General features: G+C 38.2%; 1 long non-coding RNA gene across 1 annotated transcript; it reads left to right on the top strand.

Moving 5' to 3' along the window:
• Positions 1-2,374: 2,374 nt before the first annotated feature.
• LOC133151687 (uncharacterized) lies at positions 2,375-4,275 on the top strand. Its single transcript, XR_009713970.1, has 5 exons — positions 2,375-2,738; positions 2,823-3,411; positions 3,499-3,588; positions 3,867-3,964; positions 4,048-4,275. It is a non-coding gene; the product is annotated as an uncharacterized LOC133151687 (long non-coding RNA).
• Positions 4,276-15,907: the final 11,632 nt, after the last annotated feature.

Here is a 15,907-nt window from a genome sequence, read left to right as displayed (position 1 = left end):
ATCACACGGAACGTTGATGTTCAATCAGGTCTGTGCAACGGGATGTTTGCAAAAGTTGTCAAATTGGTGAACTATCCAAATGAAGCCCGTGTCCAGAAACTTGGGTTGGAACTCGATCATGTGAGTAACAATGCGCGTGCTGCTAACCCCGTGTACATTGACAGACTGGAGGAGAAGCTGAACAAGGCTGGAGTGACGCGCCGACAGTTTCCCATCAAGCTTGCTTTTGCCTGCACGATCCACAAGGTACAAGGCATGACAACGTCACAGGCTGCAGTTTCGCTGAAAGGTGTTTTCGAACACGGCATGGGGTACGTAGCTCTGAGTAGAGTGACTTCGCTCAGTGGTCTGCATATTCTGCATATGGATGAGAGAAGGCTTCATGCAAATCCACAAATCACTGCTGCTCTTGCTGAGATGGCAGAGGATTCTTTGGAGAGCGTCATGCCCCTCCTTCACGTGATGCCGTCGGTAGATCGGGCAAATCACCTGGTTGTCGTCCATCATAACACCGAAGGGCTGTCTTGTCACGTGCAAGATATCGTGTCTCATCACGAACTGCTTTTCGCTGATGTTTTGTGCTTCACAGAGACACACCTCCAAGGATCAGTGGCCGATGGACGTGCTTGCTTGGAAGGCTACACGATGTTTTGCAGGAACCGAAGTGATTCTTACACAAACTGTCCTGACTTGGCGACAAAACGTGGTGGCGGCGTAGGTATTTGTGTCAAAAGTCACATCGCGGCCCACGAAAAGAAATACGTTCAGGGTGTGACCGACATTGAATTTGTTGTGGTGAAACTTGAAGATCCCCTCAATGTGTTGATTGCTGCCGTTTACAGGCCTCCAGGCAACAGTCTGCGCACTTTTCTGCCAAGCTTGGGAAATCTCTTGCGGTACCTTGAAGTAATGGAGCATCATCAGATCTTGGTATGTGGAGATTTTAATGAAGATATGCTATCTGCCTCATTCAAGCCCATTCTTGATTTGTTCCGCTCGAAAGGCTACACGCAACTCATAGCCACTGCTACCACTGACAAAAACACATTGCTTGACCTCATTTTTGTCTCTCGACCTCAGTGTGCCCTTCATTCAGGTGTCCTGCAAACGTACTACAGCTATCACAATCCTGTTTTCTGTGTTTTGACCAGTGAAAGGTAAGTCACAGCTAAATCAGCATTTTCTAAAACAACAAGGATGGAAATCGAAACGTGAACGGTGTCGTAAGTGTATAAAAATAGTGGTGGGATGCGGTGGGTGATTTATTGACTTGAGGAGAGATGGGATCCGGAGTGGAAGTGCTCATTACTTGACCTCCTTTTCTTTCTCTCGACCTCTGTGCTCTTTATTCAGGTTCGTGCGAACATACAGCAGCTATCACAATCCTGTTTTCTGTGTTTTGACCAGTGAAAGGTAAGTCAAATCTAAATCATGTTTTTCAGTAGTTGGAAAAACAACGAGGACAGACGTCGAATGCGTAAGTGTATAATATTAGTGGTGGGATGTGGTGGGTGATTTGTTGACTTGAGATGAAATGGGATCTGGGGCTCAGAATGGTAAACGTAATGTTGCCATTAGCCTCACAATTTCCACATAGAAAATAACTACCAACCCATGTGGATAGCGATAGCTGGAAAAGCAGCTTTATACTGATCATATAAATTGGTGGCAAACATAATGAAATCCACCCCTATTTTGGACACTGAGGTTTCTGCATGATGCTAGCAATAAACCTGTTGCCTGGCTGGCATTACAAATGGAGAAAACATCGAATTAGAAAATAGTTATCGATGGCAAAGGTTTGCTTGACACGAGAAGCATGCTTCAGAGTGAGTGAAGGGGAGACGGAGAGGAGTGGCCTTTTTAACTTGGATTCACTTTTATCATTTGTTTTAACTTGGATTCACTTTTATCATTTTTAAATGGTCCCAGGCAAATCATAGAAGAGTGATAAATGGAAACAAACCGTGAGTAAAGCCTTACATGAAACTGTGATTAAAAAGTATCATGAGTAAAGGTGGTCATACATGTAAAGACAAGGACAGTTGATGTAGCTGAACTCATGTCTGTGGTGGTAAGTTGAGGATGGGCCTGTATGTTGAGATGGAATGGGGGTTGGTGTGGACTCAAGTTCAGTTAAGGGAAGGCCAAGGCTTTTGAAAATTTCTACAAGCCTTCCCTTAACTCGATGTAACTTTTTAAAATTTTAAACTTTTTAGACTTTTTAATTAGCTTTCAAATAGTCTTCCCTTAACTCAAGTTGATTTAACTTTTTAACTTGTAACATTTTTAACTTTTTAAACTTTTAACTTAAAATGCTCACTTTCTACATTTTTAACTCTTGTAACATTTTTAACTTTTTAAACTTTTAACTTAAAATGCTCACTTTCTAAATTTTTAACTCTTGTAACATTTTTAACTTTTTAAACTTTTAACTTAAAATGCTCACTTTCTAAATTTTTAACTCTTGTAACATTTTTAACTTTTTAAACTTTTAACTTAAAATGTTTCACTTTCCAAATTTTTAACTTTTGAAACTTTTACATTTTTTAAACTATCTTAGACGAGTTAAGGGGAGACTTTTTAACGTTTTACATGTTTTTATTTCTGATTTTAGTTATAGAAAGGCCTTTTAAACTTTTTTTTTTGAATTGTTTTTCACATTAATTACTTCATTTTTTTATGTATTATATTTTTTCTACGTCATAATCGTGAGGCGACAACAGAAAACAGACGAGGTAAGTTTCTCATCATTAGACATGTTTTATCTTTCTTTCAAAAGACACTAAATGCTGCTATTTCACTCTTCTGTATTTTAACAGTTCATTTTATGTGGCGAAAGCAGCTCATCCACAGTCCACTGACCAAAGACATCCTCTCTTCGGCCATGTACCAGCCAAATGCCGCCTTAAGTCCAGGAAAAGTTTTCTGAAAAGTGTCCCACCCCTCAGAACGCCGAACACAGGCAGTGAAAGAGTCACTCGGCGGGAAGAAAGACTTGACAATCTTCCACCAGAAACTACAATGGAGCTTAAAGCAAGCGAGGCAATGACCCCAGGAGCAGACACCAACTATGTATGCAACGTGGAAATGCCTAAATAGACTAAGATCTGGTGTTGGACGTGCAAAAGTCACTCTCGCCAAATGGGGACATCTGGAGGATCGGAACAGCGAGTGTGACTGTGGCACTGAACCACAGACCATGCAACACCTCCTCATGTGCCCCTGCTGGAACATCCCTGCACAGCATCGAATTTAGCAGAGTTTAACGAGAAGGGACAGAAATGTGTTCAGCTGTGGCTCAACCACATCTAGCCAAGCCTGTAACTAACTGCCTTGTAGCCACGATAAGAAGAAGCTCATCCCAGAATCGATGCCAGAGGTAGCCATGACATATTACTTTATTGTAATGTAAGTGTAGAAACTCAATGTTTTTTTGATGAGAACCCACCTAACAGACCAAACAGAACTACTTTACAGGCTTTCTTGTCGTCACAGAGGGCAACAGTTTCAAGAACACCTGTACAAGGGAGGCCTGCATCATGGAACACAAACTCCCAAACACACATGACTTCTCCTGCTTCTTCTGTGAGTAGCCAAGACGGTAATTTGTCAGGAAGCGCTCTTTAATTTTACCGCTTCTCCTCAACATGAATTGATTAACATATTATGTTGCAGCACAGCGAGAACCACGCATTTCAAGAAGACTTGTACAAGGGAGGCCTGCATCATGGAACACAAACTCCCAAACACACATGACTTCTCCTGATTCTTCTGTGAGTAGGCAAAGAGGAAATTTGTCAGGAACCACTTTTTAATTTTACCGCTTCTCCTCAACATGAATTGATTAACATATTATGTTGTAGCACAGCGAGAGCCACGCATTTCAAGAAGACTTGTACAAGGGAGGCCTGCATCATGGAACACAAACTCCCAAACACACATGACTTCTCCTGCTTCATCTGTGAGTAGCCAACAAGGAAAATTGTCAGGAAGCACTCTTTAATTTTACCCCTTCTCCTCAACACCTCTTTCATGTTCCTCTAGTATGTTCCTGGGTCTTGCCTGTGGTTCTACATGCATCCAGTCATGCAGACAGAGAACACCTTAGCCTTTAACTGTCGGAAGCTGTCCCTCTGCGAGGCCTCATAGTATAGTCTGTTTTCTGTTCTCATTCATTCATTCATTCATTCATTCATTCATTCATTCATTCATTTATTTATTTATTTATTTATTTATTTATTTATTTATTTATTTATTTATTTATTGATTGATTGATTGATTGATTGATTGATTGATTTATTGATTTATTGATTGATTGATTGATTGATTGATTTATTGGCCTTTCTATATTTCTTTGCCTTAAATTTTGTTTATTAAGTTTTGTGTTTCCAATATGTGCATGTTCATTTCATCACATACAAGTCCAGTCCAATGTATACGTTCTTGTTTGTCATTTTGTATGTTCAGTATTTATTGAGTCAGTTAAACATTTTATCTATTTTTTTTATTATTTATAAGATTTCACGCATTATATATTCCATTCTGCCCAAAACAACTAATCTCATGCTGTATTTTGGTTCCAAAAAGCACCATGCAACTGTTTTTTTTCCTTCTTGTTTAGAAGGAAAAGTGTAAAGTGTATGTTGACAACTTATGTTGTGATTTGTCGTATAAAATAACCTGTTTTGAATGACATTATTCATAATTGACATTTATTTAATTCTTTCTTTAATAGAAAATAGGTCTTTTCTGTGTTGATATGAAACTGTAATTAAATACTTATTTTTGATTTTAACTCTGCATGTTCATTCATTACTTTCACACTACTCACTAAATATTTTAATGTGATGTTATCATTATTCATCAGCCAATGCATGCATCAGGGGGGAAGTGGGTTGTTTTTGGGGAAATGAGACAATTATTGAAAGTTTATTAATATATTGTCTTGTGATCATAGTTTATTGTTATGTTGTCTTGTATGTATGTTGTCTTGTATGTACATTCTATAAGTTGATATAGTGTCCATTATTTTATCTTCGCGATTGTACTGATCACGTTGCATTGAAATACTTTGAAAACAAATCGGAAACCTCATAAACCGTGGCGATTATAGTTATTACCATTACTGTAAGGCTATTTTATTACTATCATGATCATATTTTAAATATACTGAAATATCGCCACTCAATCGTATCGTCACGTATCGCGTGATTTTACGGGGACGTCTTTTTCTGGCTCTACTTAAAGTGGACGCTACCATTTTTCACCTTTTAAGGGGGGGGGCTCTAAAAGCGTTGAGTCCACGTAAATATAAACATGCACATGTTCACTCAATTGTGTAATCATATTTCACACGAATTTAGAGCGATGTGTTCCGGTCTCAGTGTTTTTTTTTCTGTATGTACTAAAGTTTTGACGCTACGACTAAAAGTTACCCTCTCTTTTCAGATTTCGCTCAGACCTTTCGCGCCGACCTTTCGCGCCGCCGAAAAGTCGGGAGGGACTTTACACGGTCTCATTATCAACTTGAAGACGAGATAGGTAAGTGGAAAGCCGAGATTTCCTCAACTTTATTAAAATATATATTAGTATATACTTACATTTTTACCAGGATTGTTGCGTTAGTGGGGAAAGTAGCACTTCCCCACTTCTAATTACGATCGTCACAGTTCTATTACTGTACTATTACATGTTATTACTCATTAACTGTACATATAGAAAAAAATAGTCTCCTGTTCTCACGACGGACTTTTGCGGAGTTGTTTCTCGGTGAATTTAGTATGGATTAATTCCATCGGTTGATGAACGTGAACATTATTCGTGACCGAGGCATCCACATCTTTGGTTTGCGTCGAGCAAAAAAAAAAAAGAAAAGAAAGGCCGCCATTACGAAATGCGCATATAGCAAATTAACTTGTAATTATTCATTAACTAGTCAGTCGAAAATACATGTTTCTTCTGCGTTCCTATTTATGACGGAGGATTCCCCATTTTATTGCTCTTGCGTTGAAGTAATGTACACTATCGTCCGCCGTGTGCATTTGCCGACATGTAACAAGATGGATGCGCCACACACATGATGCATGCACTTTGCGTTACAGAGTAAGGACATTTATGGAAAGATACACGACGCGTAATTCATTTATTTCAGACGACACCTCGTAGTCGCCACACGTAAATGGATAAAAATGGTTTACGGTGTTCTTTTATTAAAATCTTTGTTTTAGGTTAGCCCCCCAAAAAAATGCACAGGCGCCATTATGAAATGTGCTTCCAAATTTATATAGCAGATGACATTGTAACTGTAAGCACTGATATGTAATGACCGAGTAAGATCAGTAGTATCGAATCATTGCCCAGTGTTAATTTGTAGCAGTCTTGAAATGCTACACACCCATGAACTATTGACTTTGTCACTCTGCACTGCCATCTGGTGGATGTTAAAATCATTGCTGGGAAACTCTTTCTTTTCAGTCTAACATTTAAATAATTGTGTGTTTTTTTATTATACGTGGTATCCATTTATTTTTATCCAATTTGAATATGTTATGATATGTTGTGTCGCTAATAAAATAATCCCAAAGTCAGTCAGATGTATTATAATAGTAATTACCGTTTTTTTCCGTGTATAGTGCGCCCCCATGTATAGTACGCACCCCTAAAAATGGCATGCTGATGCTGGAAAAAAGCTTGTACCCATGTATAATACGCACCCAATTTTTATGAATTTTTTTTAAAAAAAAAAATTTTTTTTTTTTTTTTTTTTTTTTAAGTCCTAATGATCGTCACACACGCAGGGAGGCAATGGGTCCCATTTTCATAGTCTTTGGTATGGTCTTAACTAGGCTGGATGTAATTTTTTTTGTTGGCGTTGATTTCTCCGACTGCCCGTAAACGCACCACCGCGCTCCGTGCGCATGGAGCGTGTTTGAAGTGAACAGCAGAGAAGAAAGGAACAAGGCAAAGTGTTGTGAAATAAAATATTACCTGTAATACGGATTTAGGTAGAGAACTGAACTCTCGCTCTTTATATAGCTGACGTGTCTTGCTCATCCGTTCTGCGCATCTGTAATGGCGGCCTCCGTATGATATCCGGTTTGCGTGTGTGCGAGAGAGAGCGAGAGAGAGAGCGCGCGAGAGAACGCTCAACCGTAGCGCGCCGCCGACCGCCCAACTACACCGGGCTGGTCGATTATTGTGACAGAGCCGTCGCTGAAATTTAGAAGATATTTTTAAAGTCCTGATGTACTTTCTAAAATTTAAGTGGACCTCAGTGCGCACTGCGCAGGGAGCTTAATTTGGTGCGGTCGCGCAACCGCAGCGCGCCGGGCGCTCACTGTCGCATTGCTTAAAGAGCGCCTTTGTGTTTTAGGATGAACAGCAGAGACCAAAGGAACAAGGCAAAGTGTTGTGAAATAAAATATTACCTGTAATACGCATTTTGTTATTTGCTGATTGAAACTGCTAATTAAACTGTGAATTGAAACTAATAGGAAGAAAACAACTCTCGCTCTTTATATAGCTGACGTGTCTTGCGCATCCGTTCTGTGCATTTTATTTCACAACACTTTGCCTTTCTTCTCTGCTGTTCACTTCAAACACGCTCCATGCGACCGCAATGCTCTCGTATCAGACGCTTGCTCGATCACCTGCTCGTTTGCTGTCCCGTGCGCGCACGAAGCGCGGTGGTGCGTTTACGGGCAGTCGGAGGAATCAACGCCAACAAAAAAAATTACATCCAGCCTAGTTAAGACCATACCAAAGACTATAAAAATGGGACCCATTGCCTCCCTGCGTGTGTGACGATCATTGGGACTTAAAAAAAATAAATAAATAAATAAAATAAAAAAAAAATTAATTTTTTTTTTTTTTGTACCCATGTATAATGCGCACCCCAGATTTTAGGACAATAAATTAGTTAAATTTTGCGCACTATACACGGAAAAAAACGGTATTCTATGAATAATTTGCCATTTGTCATCTACTAACTAAACAAGTCAATTTCTCTCTTTTTTTTCTTTTTCAGAATGGCGAAAAACATGATCCGCGCTAAAGTAGTCGCGATGAGGAGTGCTCTGCGTGCCAAGACATGGATTTGTGCAGCTGATGGCACCTTGTCCATGCACGGCCAGCACAATAATGTAACTGTTGCCCTCTGTAACGACGAGAAAGCCTATAAAATTGTTCTGTTTGAACACTTGGCAGCCCTCGTCACAGAGGGCAGCAGTTACATTTTTTTAAACTTTGGTGTGGACGAAAGTGGCCAAGGGCTCCTCACCAAACCCGGCTCAAAAATATTCATGGCGGCCGAGGTGCAAACCAGCCCGCACCTGGAAGAAGAGGCCAGGGGCCTGGTCTACCCCAAGTCAGTGGCATCGTCTCCTCAGGAGGTAGTGAATAAACTACCTGAGGAGATGGTGTCACTGGAGGGCGTAATAACCGATGTAAGTCACCTGCACCCGCAAATGCACATATACACACGTCTTTGTGTACACCTGTGAAGACATGATGCATGTGCAATAATGTAAATGCATGCGCATGCAAACCCACCCACCAACCGACACACACACACACACACACACACACAATATCATTGAAATGCTCTGTTTAGTACTAAGGTACCAAAAGTTTTGTTTTTTTTGTCATCTCAATTTGCTCCACTTCAGATGCGTCCAATCCGCATGGTGCGCCAGAGAGGGAACAGCCTTGCGCCATTTCGGATTTTGACACTAAAAAAAGTAAGTAGCCATTTGTACTTCCCCTGTTGTAGCACTTTGCACACATACTCTTTTTTTAAACTACCGCAGGATGAAGCCGCTGTCAAAATTGGCCTTTGGCGTGAGGCTAATCTCATTGAAATAAAAGTAGGGGGTTCCTTCCTTTTCACCCACCTGAGTGCCCGGGTGAACGATTCGGGAGTAATGCTCCACTCTACCACTTGCACAGAAATAAAGGTTAGTAAATGGCTTCATAGCAGTGGAATTTAAATGGTGCTCGCTTTTTGCTTGTTATTCCCTTTTCCAAGATCAATCTATTTTTCCCATTACAAACAATGGAAAACAAATTAATCCGTTCCAAGACTAAAAAAATCCCTTCTTTAAGATTTTGTTTCTTTATTTGCTCATTTTTGTCCCATTGCGCAATTGCAGCGTTCCGCCCAGCCGACCGCGCAACTGCTCCGCACTGGTCGCATTATTGTGACAGAGCCGTCGCTGAAATTTAGAAAATATTTGTAACGTCCTGATGTACTTTCTCAAATTGAAGTGTACCTCAGTGCGCAGGGAGCTTAATTTGGTCCCATCGCGCAACCGCCTGCAGCGCGCCGGGCGCTCACTGTCGCATCGCTTTAAGAACGTCTTTGTGTTTTAGGATGGCTTTACTGCTCCCACTTGCTTTATTTGGAGGCATGATTAGCCTTTGGTAAACGTTGTTTTCCATTCATAAAAAATAATTCAATTTTTATTTTATTCAACAGCCCTGCAACTCCAGCCTCACCCTGACTGTTTGTGGTATCCTCTATGGGGAAGAGGTGGTGGAGGTTGTGTCCGATTCGGGTCAAGTTACAAGCATCAAGCTTGACATCTGGAAAAAAACTTTCAGCCAGCCCCCGAAGATACCACAAAATGGGCTGGCCATCACTGTCACGCGTGTGCAGGGTGACGTGATAGAAATTGAATGCGTGAATGAATGCGTGAATGAATGCATGGATGAATGCGTGAATGATTGTATGAATGAATGCATGAATGCATGAAGGAATGAATGTTGATGCATAATTGTTCAAATTAAAATTGAAATTCAACCAAATTCTCCTAATTTTTGTTTTTCTACTCTAATATCTACATTTTTAAAATGATTCAACCCATTCCAACTTTCAACTGTTCATCATTTTTCTACCTATTCCACAACTTACCGAATACTTCACATCTTTTGTTTTCATCTTTTATTTTGAAATTCACACCCAATTCCTTTTTCCCTTTTCCCTTCTCATTTCTACATTTTTCAACCGATTCAACCCATTCCAACTTTCAACTGTTCATCATTTTTCTACCTATTCCACAACTTCCCACTTACCAAAAAATTCACATCTTTTATTTTGAAATTCACGCCCAATTCCTTTTTCCCTTCTCATTTCTACATTTTTCAACCGATTCAACCCATTCCAACTTTCAACTGTTCATCATTTTTCTACCTATTCCACAACTTCCCACTTACCAAAAAATTCACATCTTTTATTTTGAAATTCACGCCCAATTCCATTTTCCCTTCTCATTTCTACATTTTTCAACCGATTCAACCCATTCCAACTTTCAACTGTTCATCATTTTTCCACCTATTCCACAACTTCCCACTTACCAAAAAATTCACATCTTTTATTTTGAAATTCACGCCCAATTCCTTTTTCCCTTCTCATTTCTACATTTTTCAACCGATTCAACCCATTCCAACTTTCAACTGTTTATCATTTTTCTACCTATTCCACAACTTCCCACTTACCAAAAAATTCACATCTTTTATTTTGAAATTCACGCCCAATTCCCTTTTCCCTTCTCATTTCTACATTTTTCAACCGATTCAACCCATTCCAACTTTCAACTGTTCATCATTTTTCTACCTATTCCACAACTTCCCACTTACCAAAAAATTCACATCTTTTATTTTGAAATTCACGCCCAATTCCTTTTTCCCTTCTCATTTCTACATTTTTCAACCGATTCAACCCATTCCAACTTTCAACTGTTCATCATTTCTTTACCTATTCCACAACTTAACAAAAACTTCACATCTTTTATTTTGAAATTCACACCCATTTCCTTTTTCCTTTCTCATTTCCACATTTTTCAACCGATTCAACTCTTTTCAACGTCATTCTGCAACATTCCTTAAATATTTATTCAACTTCTTCACCTTCACACGCAATTCCTTCAGGAATTGCAAATTCTAGTTATTATTATACTACTTATTCCGCTCACTTTTTCGCCGCTTAACTACTTCCACATACTTCACCCGATTCACTCCATTCCACTTTTCACTTATTCCAAAAATTCATGGCATGGGTGCTCACATTTTTTTCATTCCAAAAATTTTCCGTTTTCGCAAAATTCACAAATTTATGGCGATTTTTGCCCCATTCATTCTTAATGGCAGATTCAACATTTCACATTTACGTTGTTCCACTTTCAAATTCACATCATTCAACACATTCAAATCACATTGGGGACATTCCCAAACTTGCCAAATTCAAAAATTTCACAATTTCGTTTTTCACTTCTAACTTCTACATTTTTCCACCGATTCAACTCATTCCAACTTTCAACTGTTCATCTTTTGCCTACCTATTCAACAACTTCCCACTTACCAAAAACTTCACATCTTTTATTTTGAAATTCACACCCAATCCCTTTTTCCCTTCTCATTTCTACATTTTTCAACCGATTCAACCCATTTCAACTTTCAACTGTTCATCATTTCTTTACCTATTCCACAACTTAACAAAAACGTCACATCTTTTATTTTGAAATTCACACCCAGTTCCTTTTTCCCTTCTCATTTCTACATTTTTCAACCGATTCAACTCGTTTCAACATCATTCTGCAACATTCCTTAAATATTTATTCAACTTCTTCACCTTCACACGCAATTCCTTCAGGAATTGCAAATTCTAGTTATTATTCAACAACTTATTCCGCTCACTTTTTTGGCGCTTAACTACTTCCACATACTTCAACCGATTCACTCCATTCCACTTTTCACTTATTCCAAATATTCATGGCAAGTGTGCTCACATTTTCTTCCTTCCAAAAATTTTCCGTTTTCGCATAATTCACAAATTTATGGCGATTTTTGCCCCATTCATTCTTAATGGCAGATTCAACATTTCACATTTACGTTGTTCCAGTTTGAAATTCACATTATTCAACACATTCAAATCACATTGGGGACATTCCCAAACTTGCCAAATTCAAAATTTTCACGTTTTCACTTTTAAAATTTGCGCAAAATTTCATAAAATTTCGTTTTTCACTTCTAACTTCTACATTTTTCCACCGATTCTACTCATTCCAACTTTCAACTCTTCATCTTTTGCCTACCTATTCCACAACTTCCCACTTACCAAAAACTTCACATCTTTTATTTTGAAATTCAACCAAAATTCTCTAAAATTTCCTTTTTCTACTGTAATTTCTACATTTTTCAACCGATTCAACCCATTCCAACTTTCTACTGTTCATCATTTTTCTACCTATTCCACAACCTACCAAATACTTCACATCTTTTATTTTGAAATTCATTCCCAATTCCTTTTTCCCTTCTCATTTCTACATTTTTCAACCGATTCAACCCATTCCAACTTTCAACTGTTCATCATTTTTCTACCTATTCCACAACTTCCCACTTACCAAAAACTTCACATCTTTTATTTTGAAATTCACACCCAATTCCTTTTTCCTTTCTCATTTCTACATTTTTCAACCGATTCAACCCATTCCAACTTTCAACTGTTCATCATTTTTCGACCTATTCCACAACTTCCCACTTACCATAAAGTTCACATCTTTTATCTTTTATTTTGAAATTCATACCCAATTCCTTTTTTCCTTCTCATTTCTACATTTTTCAACCGATTCAACCCATTCCAACTTTCAACTGTTCATCATTTTTCTACCTATTCCACAACTTACCAAAAACTTCACATCTTTTATTTTGAAATTCACACCCAATTCTACTATATTTCCTTTTTCCCTTCTCATTTCTACATTTTTCAACCGATTCAACTCGTTTCAACATCATTCTGCAACATTCCTTAAATATTTATTCAACTTCTTCACCTTCACACGCAATTCCTTCAGGAATTGCAAATTCTAGTTATTATTATACTACTTATTCCGCTCACTTTTTCGCCGCTTAACTACTTCCACATACTTCACCCGATTCACTCCATTCCACTTTTCACTTATTCCAAAAATTCATGGCATGGGTGCTCACATTTTTTTCATTCCAAAAATTTTCCGTTTTCGCAAAATTCACAAATTTATGGCGATTTTTGCCCCATTCATTCTTAATGGCAGATTCAACATTTCACATTTACGTTGTTCCACTTTCAAATTCACATCATTCAACACATTCAAATCACATTGGGGACATTCCCAAACTTGCCAAATTCAAAAATTTCACAATTTCGTTTTTCACTTCTAACTTCTACATTTTTCCACCGATTCAACTCATTCCAACTTTCAACTGTTCATCTTTTGCCTACCTATTCAACAACTTCCCACTTACCAAAAACTTCACATCTTTTATTTTGAAATTCACACCCAATCCCTTTTTCCCTTCTCATTTCTACATTTTTCAACCGATTCAACCCATTCCAACTTTCAACTGTTCATTATTTTTCTACCTATTCCACAACTTCCCACTTACCAAAAACTTCACATCTTTTATTTTGAAATTCACACCCAATTCCTTTTTCCCTTCTCATTTCTACATTTTTCAACCGATTCAACCCATTCCAACTTTCAACTGTTCATCATTTTTCTACCTATTCCACAACTTCCCACTTACCAAAAACTTCACATCTTTTATTTTGAAATTCACACCCAATTCCTTTTTCCCTTCTCATTTCTACATTTTTCAACCGATTCAACCCATTCCAACTTTTAACTGTTCATCATTTTTCTACCTATTCCACAACTTCCCACTTACCAAAAATTCCAAATTCGAAATTCAACCAAATTCTTCAAAATTTCGTTTTTCTACTCTAATTTCTACATTTTTCAACCGATTCAACCCATTCCAACTTTCAACTGTTCATCTTTTGCCTACCTATTCCACAACTTCCCACTTACCAAATATTCCAAACTTTCCATTTTGAAATTCACCACAAATTCTCCAAATTTTCTCAAGTAATTCAACACGTTTCAACATCGTTCGGCAGCATTCCCCGAAAAAGTTATTCATACATTTCGCCTTCACACGCAATTTCTCCAGAAATTGCAAAATTCTAGTTTATTATTTATTATTACTCTTATTATTTATTGTTTGTGCCTTTTTGTTTATGATGTTTTTTACTTTTTGCGCTATGCTTGCTGGCTCCGTTTTGCTCCTCTTATTTATTGTGTTATCTGTTTATTTATTATTTATTCATCACTCTTACTATTGATTGTTTGAATTTTTGCCTTCTTGTTTTTATATTGTGTCGCGTACTTGTATGTCTATCGTGTTATGTGTCTCGTCACCGTGGGATAGAGAAAAACGTAATTTCGGTCTCTTTGTGTGTTGTGACATGTGGAGAGATTGACAATAAAGCTGACTTTGACTTTGACTTTAGTTTACGCATTTGAATGTTCAGATATTAGATGTAATAGACCAGGGGAGTCAAACTCATTTCACAATGTGGGCCACATACGGCCTCACTAGATGTCAAGTGGGCCGGACCATTAAAATGATACCATACTATGCTATAAATAACTAAAATATCATATCTTTCCTTTTTTTTGGAGTGTAAAGAAGCACAAGAACATTAGGAAAATGTTGGAATTTAATGAACAGTCCTTTTACAAAACATTAATAGCATTACATTAACATGACCTAAAACATTTCCAGTCATGCACTTTAAGATTAAACAAGATTTATAACAAAACGAATTTTCAAACCATTTACACATGTGCATATAAAATGTAAATTTAATCCCTGCCTACACCTTACAAACTAAGGAGAGTGCTATTAAATGTGCAAAGAAGAAAGTATTCACATGCCCTGTAAATGAGTAAACTTCATACATGAAACACACATACAACATACAATACATATTGAACATTCATGGAGTTGCATGAACAGTAGAAATCCTCCATACTTTTTTGTAGTGAAGTTGCTGACTAACATTAAATTGCACATTTCTTTAATCACCACAGTGAGGATTCATCTTCACAGAACTGTATTTTTTTCAATGCAAACAATATCTAAGGCAGCATTTTAAAGGCATTAGTCTAGTCTGGATTTGTTTTTGTTCCTGATACTTGGCATCTTTTGGCCTGTACAAGCGCATCAATGCCAGATGCCATGTCCTGACGAGCTGTTACTTTCAGAATGCCATTTAAGTGCTTGTCTGTGAGCCTTGAATGCATATTCGTATTATTGATATTCATTACTGAGAAAATGTGTTCACAAAGGTCGGTTGTCCCAAACATGCACAAAATGTTAGCAGCCAGGGCTATTAATTTGGTGTCCCCTGATAGATGTTAGGGTTGATAGATTAGTTTGATCCTCTGCTTATGTTGGAATGTAACCTGTAATAATTAACCAAACGTACCCTGTCTTAACAAAGTAGTAGAACAAAGTGCTAAGATCCTTTGAACTGATTGACCAGCTGCAGAGGAAGCAATCAAAGTTGTTCTGTTTACACAACATCGTAAAACACGCCCTACTATGATTTGAGCAGAGGCCAGGGGTTCACCCCCATCCTGTTCATTCTCACCCCCACCCTATTTCGCTCAATAAATACTATGCTCTTGCAAGAGGCCTGAGTCAGACTTCGTTCGATCATCGCTGTATGCACAGCGACGAATGACCTCTCCATTTGCAAGTGCTTAAAGGGCATACTGTCTCCTGTGTGGTTCTTGCAAAATAAGTTAGCGTGAGCACCACTCTAACAGTAGATACTGATAAAATTTGTCCAGACCTACGGAGGCAAATTTGACCTTCAAATCTGCATGTCTTCGACTGTTGTGGTGTCCATCATTGGCACCAACTCAAGAAACTATTCAGTAACAGTCAATGTCTCATCACCTCCACGAATAAATAAGGCCAGTTGTGCCACGTCTGTGATGTCGGTGCTCTCATCAATTGCAACGGAAAATGCAATAAATGACTTGACTCTCTGTTTCAATTGGCTGTCTAAATCTGACGA

The sequence above is a fragment of the Syngnathus typhle genome, linkage group LG3 (assembly GCF_033458585.1).
Source record: "Syngnathus typhle isolate RoL2023-S1 ecotype Sweden linkage group LG3, RoL_Styp_1.0, whole genome shotgun sequence".
Lineage (NCBI taxonomy): Eukaryota > Metazoa > Chordata > Actinopteri > Syngnathiformes > Syngnathidae > Syngnathus > Syngnathus typhle.
The sequence above is the reverse complement of the archived record's forward strand: the minus strand, read 5'-3'. Positions and strand labels throughout refer to the sequence as shown.